This window comes from Fistularia commersonii, unplaced genomic scaffold (assembly GCF_037954325.1).
Source record: "Fistularia commersonii isolate RoL2024-O1a breed Wild unplaced genomic scaffold, RoL_Fcom_v1.0 HiC_scaffold_51, whole genome shotgun sequence".
Taxonomy (NCBI): domain Eukaryota; kingdom Metazoa; phylum Chordata; class Actinopteri; order Syngnathiformes; family Fistulariidae; genus Fistularia; species Fistularia commersonii.
Window position 1 is genome coordinate 645,001 of NW_028234009.1, and position 10,000 is coordinate 655,000.

Here is a 10,000-nt window from a genome sequence, read left to right on the forward strand (position 1 = left end):
CCTATGCTGTCTGGCTACACGCCCACCTACAACTACTTTGCAGTCACCGATCTCTTTCAGGTTACCTCGTCTATACAAGATGTAGTCTACCTGCGTGCTCCTACCTCCGCTCTTATAAGTTACCCTATGTTCCTGTTTTTTCTGGAAAAAGGTATTCACTACACCCATTTCCATCCCTTTTGCAAAATCTACCACCATCTGTCCCTCTGCATTCCTATCCTGGATACCATATCTGCCCATCACTTCTTCATCCCCTCTATTGCCTTCACCAACATGTCCATTGAAGTCTGCACCAATTACCACTCTCTCATTTCTGGGAATATTCTGCATCACTTCATCCAACTCATTCCAGAACTTCTCCTTCTCTTCAGGTTCACATCCCACCTGTGGCGCATAGCCACTAACAACACTGAGCATCACACCTTCAATTTCCAATTTCAGACTCATAAGTCTATCTGACATTCTTTTCACCTCTAGGACGTTCCTTACAAACTCCTCCTTCAAGATGACTCCTACTCCATTTCTCTTCTTGTCAGCACCATAATAGTATAACTTAAAGCCTGCTCCTAAGCTTCTAGCCTTACTACCCTTCCACCTGGTCTCCTGGACACACAGTATATCCAGCTTCCTTCTCTGCATCGTGTCCATCAACTCTCTACCTTTTCCTGTCATAGTCCCAATATTCAAAGTCCCTACTCTCAGTCCCAGGCTCTTTCCTTTCCTCCTCTCTCTCTGCTTCCGAACACGCACTCCTCCTCTTCTTCTTCTTCTTGTTCTTCGACCCACAGTAGCCCGATTTCCATTAGTACCCTGTAGGTCATCAGTACCAATGGCGGTCGTTGTTAACCCGGTCCGCGACCCATCCGGTATGGTATAGTTATGGTTGACTCGCATGTTTGGTTTTGGCAAACGTTTTACGCCGGATGCCCCTCCTGACGCAACCCTCTGCATTTATCCGGGCTTGGGACCGGCACAGGGAGACACTGCTCCGTGCCCCCCCCCCCCCCCCCCCCCCCCAAAGGCAGGCTTGGAGAGACACGGGCCAGTGCCGCCCTGAGGCTGCATTACCCTCTCTTTCTTACATTTATTATAAAAATATGCTTATCTTCCTTTTAGCTCATCACACATGTCTTTATGATTTTCAGTCCATGCCTCAGCCGGCCTGAAGCTCCACTGATGCGCATGTGCGGATGCCTCTATCTAGCGGACATAAAATAAAGACAATCATTCAAATGTGAATGAGTCGGCGTGATGCTCCGGGATGTGTGGAGCTCAGGGAGCTCCACGAGTGAGGGAGTTAAGTTAGGGCGGGGGTGCAAGTAGGCTCTAGGATTCCCCGAGTCGGGGCGAGCGATGGGTTTAGAGGCGTATCGCATTGAAGATAATGGCCGCATATCCTTCTTGGACTTTTCTAAAGCCTTTGACTCGGTCGAACATCCATTTATCATAGCAACGCTCGAACATTTTGGATTTGGTTAAATATTCAGGAATGTGATCCGTGGGCTCTATGAGAATATTCATAGCTGTGTCACCCTGCCAAGCGGCACCACTCCGAGCTTCCATGTTGATGTGGGAATCCCCCAAGGTTGCCCCATCTCACCCTATTTATTTATAATTGCTACCGAAATGCTAGCCGTTTATGTTGAAAAGAGCAACGATATCCAAAAGTTAGACGTGCTGGGGACTGAAATTGTTATTAGCCTGCTGGCAGATGACACAACCTTAGTTTTGAAAAATGAACATCAAGTCCCAATAAGTGCCGAAAACAACCAAAACATTCTCCAAGGCTTCAGGATTGTCATTAAACTTAAAGAAATGCAAACTTCTTGCGCTGCATGACTCGCCACTAAAGGAAATCAGCGATGTTTCTATGAAATCAGAAATAAAATACTTGAGCATTTTCCTATCCAAGGACCAAACGTTAAATCAATCCAGGAACATTGAATCTAAACTGAATCAAAGTAAAGCTTAATTCTAATATATGGCTCCAGAGAGATTTATCAATATTAGGCCGGATATATTTGACTAAAATGGATGTGTTTATCCAGATGTATATACCCAGCGTATTCCAATGCTGCTCCAAATCAACTCGTAAAATCTGTTAACCAAATCAATTTCAACTTTATCTGGAGGAACAGACCACACCATCTAAGAAAAATCACATATGGTGAAAGAAACAAGTGAAGGAGGGCTGAAAGTGATAGAGTCGGACTGCTTGAATGGGACATTGAAGGTGAACTGGTTGAAATCCTGGATCAAACCTCATCGTTCTTTCTGGTATTGTACTCCAAACTACTTATTCAACAAAGTCGGCGGCCTGAGTCTTCTGCTTATCTCTGACTTGGATATCAACAAGATTCCTGTCAAATGTTCAGAGTTCCATAAACAAATATTATTATACTGGAAAATGATATACGTACACAATTTCTCACCACACAGTATAATAGTTTGGAACAATCGATATGTACTGCATGGCAACAAACCTCTGTTTTACAAGGAATGCTTTGAGAAAGGTATATGGTCGATAATTGACTTGATGGATGACACTGGCAGTCCTCTGGACAATGAGCAGTTCTGTACTACACACAGATTCAAGCCTCCCATATTAGAGTTGCTAAAGTTACGAAACGCACTGCCTCGACAATTTGTATTCCTGACCAAAAATATAATGACGCACCGAACCGTACAACCACAGTTACCCCGACTATCACTCCAGGGAATCTCAATTGTGGACAGAAAGCGCGGCAACTCCTTTATTAGGAAATGTTTCACAGGAAACTTATTCCCTGGACGTCAAAAAAAAAAAAAAGGATATTTTAAATAAATTTGATGAGGAATCGATTGCCACGCTGCGAACCATGTATCTGACTCTACCCATACCCCCAAGGCAAAAGAGACCCACTTCAAAATTATGACTGACATCTACCCATCTAAGGAATTATCGAGGGTACGCTTTAATTTTGAAGATAATATTTGTACATTTTGTGAAGACAACATTGAAACCACTGACCATATATTTTTTCTCCTTCTCATTCCATCGTCACCAGTTTCCTTCTCAAAAGATGATATAACATTCTGTTTACTTATAAGCAACATAACAGATGAACTCTGTGTCAATGTTCTTTTAGGCCTGGCCAAGTTCTTCATTCACAAGAACAGAATGCAAAAATGCTCCCCAAATTTTAATGTCTTCATAAACGATTTTGAAATATAAAAAAAAAAAAAAAAAAAATCCTTAAAACTTATGGAAAAATCCAAAAACTAAAAAATATAGTTACCCATGTCCGAGGTTCCTTTTTTTTTTGGTAAAAAAAAAAAAACAAAAAAAAAAAAACAACTTGATTACATGTTACATTCCCCTTGCAATTTTTTTTTTTTTTTTTTCGTTTTAATTTCTTATTTGTCTATCTATTGATTTAATTACTTCCTTTTAATTTCTTTTTTTGTCTCGCACTGTAAATTTCTCACAAACCTGTAACACTATTAACTTCTCATTACATACAGAACAAATGTCCTGATGTCCGTTGCTTCCTCATCCCTGGTTGTTTCATTGACATTCAGTTCTACCTTGCTATGTTTATTTGTACATTTGTATATTTGGGTGTACTATTTATGTTCAATTAAAAACAGTTTGATGTCTGAGATTCCTTGTGAACCGCCAACTTAATTACATGTTATATTCCCCTCACAATTTTTTTTTTTCGTTTTTAATTTTATTTTTCTATCTATTTATTTAATTATATCCTTTTAATTTTCTTTTTTTGTCTAGCATTAAAAATTTCTCGCAAACCGTTAACACTATTAACTTCTGATTACTTACAGCACGAATGCGCTTATGCCCCCCCACCCCCCGCTTTTTCCGTACGGTGGCAGACACTGAGATCGAAAGCAAATGGGTGTCATTGAAATGCAGTAACAGGGTGATAACAGCCGTGTTCGAAGTGTGTAGGGGCTTATAGGAGAGCAGAAGCACGTCACGCAATTCACCTGAGTTCGGAGGATCGGGAGTACCAGGGCCCATAGCGGAGAAGCGGAAGAGCGGAGTTATGTGTCTCTTCTCAAAGGCGGGGAAGCTGGGGGGCAGCAGGACCCCTTAGACCGGCTAATGTGAGCCTTCTCCGGACATAGATCACCCGGACTTATGACTGGAGCTCCCGGACCTCTGGGCACACACATATGTGAATGAGTGGATGAGCTAATGTTGGTTTGGTTGTGGATACGTTTCGGCCAATGCTATCAGCACAGCTATGATTATCCCCAGAACGTTGAGAACGAGCTCCCGGAACTCCAGACATGCGTATATAAAAGAGTGGAATTAAGGTGTGTGTGTGTGTGTGTGTGTGTGTTTGTGTGTGTGTGTGTGTGTGTGTATACGTGTGGGACAGAAGTAATGTTGGGGACAGAAATTGTTATTAGCCTGCTGGCGGATGACACAACCTTAGTTTTGAAAAATGAACATCAAGTCCCAATAAGTGCTGAAAAAAACCAAAACATTCTCCAAGGCTTCAGGATTGTCATTAAACTTAAAGAAATGCAAACTTCTTGCGCTGCATGACTCGCCACTAAAGGAAATCAGCGATGTTTCTATGAAATCAGAAATAAAATACTTGAGCATTTTCCTATCCAAGGACCAAACGTTAAATCAATCCAGGAACATTGAATCTAAACTGAATCAAAGTAAAGCTTAATTCTAATATATGGCTCCAGAGAGATTTATCAATATTAGGCCGGATATATTTGACTAAAATGGATGTGTTTATCCAGATGTATATACCCAGCGTATTCCAATGCTGCTCCAAATCAACTCGTAAAATCTGTTAACCAAATCAATTTCAACTTTATCTGGAGGAACAGACCACACCATCTAAGAAAAATCACATATGGTGAAAGAAACAAGTGAAGGAGGGCTGAAAGTGATAGAGTCGGACTGCTTGAATGGGACATTGAAGGTGAACTGGTTGAAATCCTGGATCAAACCTCATCGTTCTTTCTGGTATTGTACTCCAAACTACTTATTCAACAAAGTCGGCGGCCTGAGTCTTCTGCTTATCTCTGACTTGGATATCAACAAGATTCCTGTCAAATGTTCAGAGTTCCATAAACAAATATTATTATACTGGAAAATGATATACGTACACAATTTCTCACCACACAGTATAATAGTTTGGAACAATCGATATGTACTGCATGGCAACAAACCTCTGTTTTACAAGGAATGCTTTGAGAAAGGTATATGGTCGATAATTGACTTGATGGATGACACTGGCAGTCCTCTGGACAATGAGCAGTTCTGTACTACACACAGATTCAAGCCTCCCATATTAGAGTTGCTAAAGTTACGAAACGCACTGCCTCGACAATTTGTATTCCTGACCAAAAATATAATGACGCACCGAACCGTACAACCACAGTTACCCCGACTATCACTCCAGGGAATCTCAATTGTGGACAGAAAGCGCAGCAACTCCTTTATTAGGAAATGTTTCACAGGAAACTTATTCCCTGGACGTCAAAAAAAAAAAAAAGGATATTTTAAATAAATTTGATGAGGAATCGATTGCCACGCTGCGAACTATGTATCTGACTCTACCCATACCCCCAAGGCAAAAGAGACCCACTTCAAAATTATGACTGACATCTACCCATCTAAGGAATTATCGAGGGTACGCTTTAATTTTGAAGATAATATTTGTACATTTTGTGAAGACAACATTGAAACCACTGACCATATATTTTTTCTCCTTCTCATTCCATCGTCACCAGTTTCCTTCTCAAAAGATGATATAACATTCTGTTTACTTATAAGCAACATAACAGATGAACTCTGTGTCAATGTTCTTTTAGGCCTGGCCAAGTTCTTCATTCACAAGAACAGAATGCAAAAATGCTCCCCAAATTTTAATGTCTTCATAAACGATTTTGAAATATAAAAAAAAAAAAAAAAATCCTTAAAACTTATGGAAAAATCCGAAAACAAAAAAATATAGTTACCCATGTCCGAGGTTCCTTTTTTTTTTGGTAAAAAAAAACAAAAAAACAAAAAAAACAACTTGATTACATGTTACATTCCCCTTGCAATTTTTTTTTTTTTTTTTCGTTTTAATTTCTTATTTGTCTATCTATTGATTTAATTACTTCCTTTTAATTTCTTTTTTTGTCTCGCACTGTAAATTTCTCACAAACCTGTAACACTATTAACTTCTCATTACATACAGAACAAATGTCCTGATGTCCGTTGCTTCCTCATCCCTGGTTGTTTCATTGACATTCAGTTCTACCTTGCTATGTTTATTTGTACATTTGTATATTTGGGTGTACTATTTATGTTCAATTAAAAACAGTTTGATGTCTGAGATTCCTTGTGAACCGCCAACTTAATTACATGTTATATTCCCCTCACAATTTTTTTTTTTCGTTTTTAATTTTATTTTTCTATCTATTTATTTAATTATATCCTTCTAATTTTCTTTTTTTGTCTAGCATTAAAAATTTCTCGCAAACCGTTAACACTATTAACTTCTGATTACTTACAGCACGAATGCGCTTATGCCCCCCCACCCATCCCGCTTTTTCCGTACGGAGGCAGACACTGAGATCGAAAGCAAATGGGTGTCATTGAAATGCAGTAACAGGGTGATAACAGCCGTGTTCGAAGTGTGTAGGGGCTTATAGGAGAGCAGAAGCACGTCACGCAATTCACCTGAGTTCGGAGGATCGGGAGTACCAGGGCCCATAGCGGAGAAGCGGAAGAGCGGAGTTATGTGTCTCTTCTCAAAGGCGGGGAAGCTGGGGGGCAGCAGGACCCCTTAGACCGGCTAAGGTGAGCCTACTCCGGACAGAGATCACCCGGAGTTATGACTGGAGCTCCCGGACCTCTGGGCACACACATATGTGAATGAGTGGATGAGCTAATGTTGGTTTGGTTGTGGATACGTTTCGGCCAATGCTATCAGCACAGCGATGATGAGTTCAGGTGTGTCTGTGTGTGTTTGTGTGTTTGTGTGTGTGTGTGTGTGTGTGTGTGTGTGTGCGTGTGTTTGTGTGTGTGTGAGAGTTTGTTTTTGTGGGTTGGGGGGGGTTCCCGCGGACACGGAGTACCAGGGCCTGGAGCGGATGAGGTGAGGAGCGGAGGAGAGCAGAAGCCCGGACCGTGATTCGCTTGTGTCCAGCGGTTCGGGAGTTCCAGGGCCCGAAACGGAGGAGCGGAGGAGCGGAGGAGCGGAGGAGCGGAGGAGCGGAGGAGCGGAGGAGCGGAGGACAGCAAAACCCCTTTCTGCAATTCGCCTGAGTCCGGCGGATCGGTAGTACCTGGTTCCGCAGCGGATGAGCGGAGGAGTGGAGGAGATGTTTCTCTTCTCAGAGGCGGCGAGGGGGGGGGGGCAGGACCCCTTACCCTTATCCCCCCCGGACGTTTGAGTGGAGCTCCCGGACCTCCGGGCACGCACATGCGAATGACTGGATCACAGGGAGTGCCAGGGCCTGGAGCGGATGAGCAGAGGAGAGGCGGAGGGCAGAAGCCCGGCCCTGTTCAAGAGTTCCAGGGTCCAAAGCGGGGGAGCGAAGAAGCGGAGGAGGGGAGGAGAGCGGAAGAGCAAAAAACTGGCCCGGAATTCACCGAAGTCCCGCGGATCGGGAGTTCCAGGGCCCGGAGCGGAAGAGCGGAGGAGCGGAGGAGAGGAGGAGCGGAGCAAAGCTAAGCCCGTCTTAACAACAAGGAAATTACAGATGAGGCTATAATTTCTAATGAAAACTTTAAATTCTATAGCCACGTATACACTTCGACATTGTCAAAAAGCGATTGTGACTCCTTTCCATTAAATATTCCTCAATATATCCCAAAAATAAACAACAAACAATATATGTTTGTTTATATATGTTTATATATAAACAACAAAAAATATACAGTTTGATGTCTGAGATTCCTTGTGAATCGCCAACTTAATTACATGTCGTATTCCCCTTGCATTTTTTTTTTTTGGTTTTAATTTCATTTGTCTATCTATTTATCTAATTATTTCCTTTTAATTTCGTTTTTTGTCTAGCACTGTAAATTTCTCACAAACCTGTAACACTATTAACTTCTCATTACATACAGAACAAATGTCCTCATGTCCGTTGCTTCCTCATGCCTGGTTGTTTCATTGACATTCAGTTCTACCTTGCTATGTTTATTTGTACATTTGTATATTTGGGTGTACTATTTATGTTCAATTAAAAACAGTTTGATGTCTGAGATTCCCTGTGAACCGCCAACTTAATTACATGTTATATTCCCCTCACAATTTTTTTTTTTTCGTTTTTAATTTTATTTTTCTATCTATTTATTTAATTATATCCTTTTAATTTTCTTTTTTTGTCTAGCATTAAAAATTTCTCGCAAACCGTTAACACTATTAACTTCTGATTACTTACAGCACGAATGCGCTTATGCCCCCCCACCCCCCCACCCCCCCGCTTTTTCCGTACGGTGGCAGACACTGAGATCGAAAGCAAATGGGTGTCATTGAAATGCAGTAACAGGGTGATAACAGCCGTGTTCGAAGTGTGTAGGGGCTTATAGGAGAGCAGAAGCACGTCACGCAATTCACCTGAGTTCGGAGGATCGGGAGTACCAGGGCCCATAGCGGAGAAGCGGAAGAGCGGAGTTATGTGTCTCTTCTCAAAGGCCGGGAAGCTGGGGGGCAGCAGGACCCCTTAGAGCGGCTAATGTGAGCCTTCTCCGGACATAGATCACCCGGACTTATGACTGGAGCTCCCGGACCTCTGGGCACACACATATGTGAATGAGTGGATGAGCTAATGTTGGTTTGGTTGTGGAAACGTTTCGGCCAATGCTATTAGCACAGCTATGATGAGTTCAGGTGTGTCTGTGTGTGTTTGTGTGTTTGTGTGTGTGTGTGTGTGTGTGTGTGTGTGCGTGTGTTTGTGTGTGTGTGAGAGTTTGTTTTTGTGGGTTGGGGGGGGTTCCCGCGGACACGGAGTACCAGGGCCTGGAGCGGATGAGGTGAGGAGCGGAGGAGAGCAGAAGCCCGGAGCGTGATTCGCTTGTGTCCAGCGGTTCGGGAGTTCCAGGGCCCGAAACGGAGGAGCGGAGGAGCGGAGGACGGCAAAACCCCTTTCTGCAATTCGCCTGAGTCCGGCGGATCGGTAATACCTGGTTCCGCAGCGGAGGAGCGGAGGAGTGGAGGAGATGTTTCTCTTCTCAGAGGCGGCGAGGAGGGGGGGAGAGGGACAGGACCCCTTACCCTTACCCCCCCCGGACGTTTGAGTGGAGCTCCCGGACCTCCGGGCACGCACATGCGAATGACTGGATCACAGGGAGTGCCAGGGCCTGGAGCGGATGAGCAGAGGAGAGGCGGAGGGCAGAAGCCCGGCCCTGTTCAAGAGTTCCAGGGTCCAAAGCGGGGGAGCGAAGAAGCGGAGGAGGGGAGGAGAGCAGAAGAGCAAAAAAACTGGCCCGGAATTCACCGAAGTCCCGCGGATCGGGAGTTCCAGGGCCCGGAGCGGAAGAGCGGAGGAGAGGAGGAGCGGAGCAAAGCGGAAGCCCGTCTTAACAACAAGGAAATTACAGATGAGGCTATCATTTCCAATGAAAACTTTAAATTCTATAGCCACCTATACACTTCGACATTGTCAAAAAGCGATTGTGACTCCTTTCCATTAAATATTCCTCAATATATCCCAAAAATAAACAACAAACAATATATGTTTGTTTATATATGTTTATATATAAACAACAAAAAATATACAGTTTGATGTCTGAGATTCCTTGTGAATCGCCAACTTAATTACATGTCGTATTCCCCTTGCATTTTTTTTTTTCGGTTTTAATTTCATTGGTCTATCTATTTATTTAATTATTTCCTTTTAATTTCTTTTTTTGTCTAGCAATGTAAATTTCTCACAAACCGTTAACACTATTAACTTCTGATTACATACAGAACGAATGTCCTTATGTCCTTTTCTTCTTCATGCCTGGTTGTTTCATTGACATTCAGTT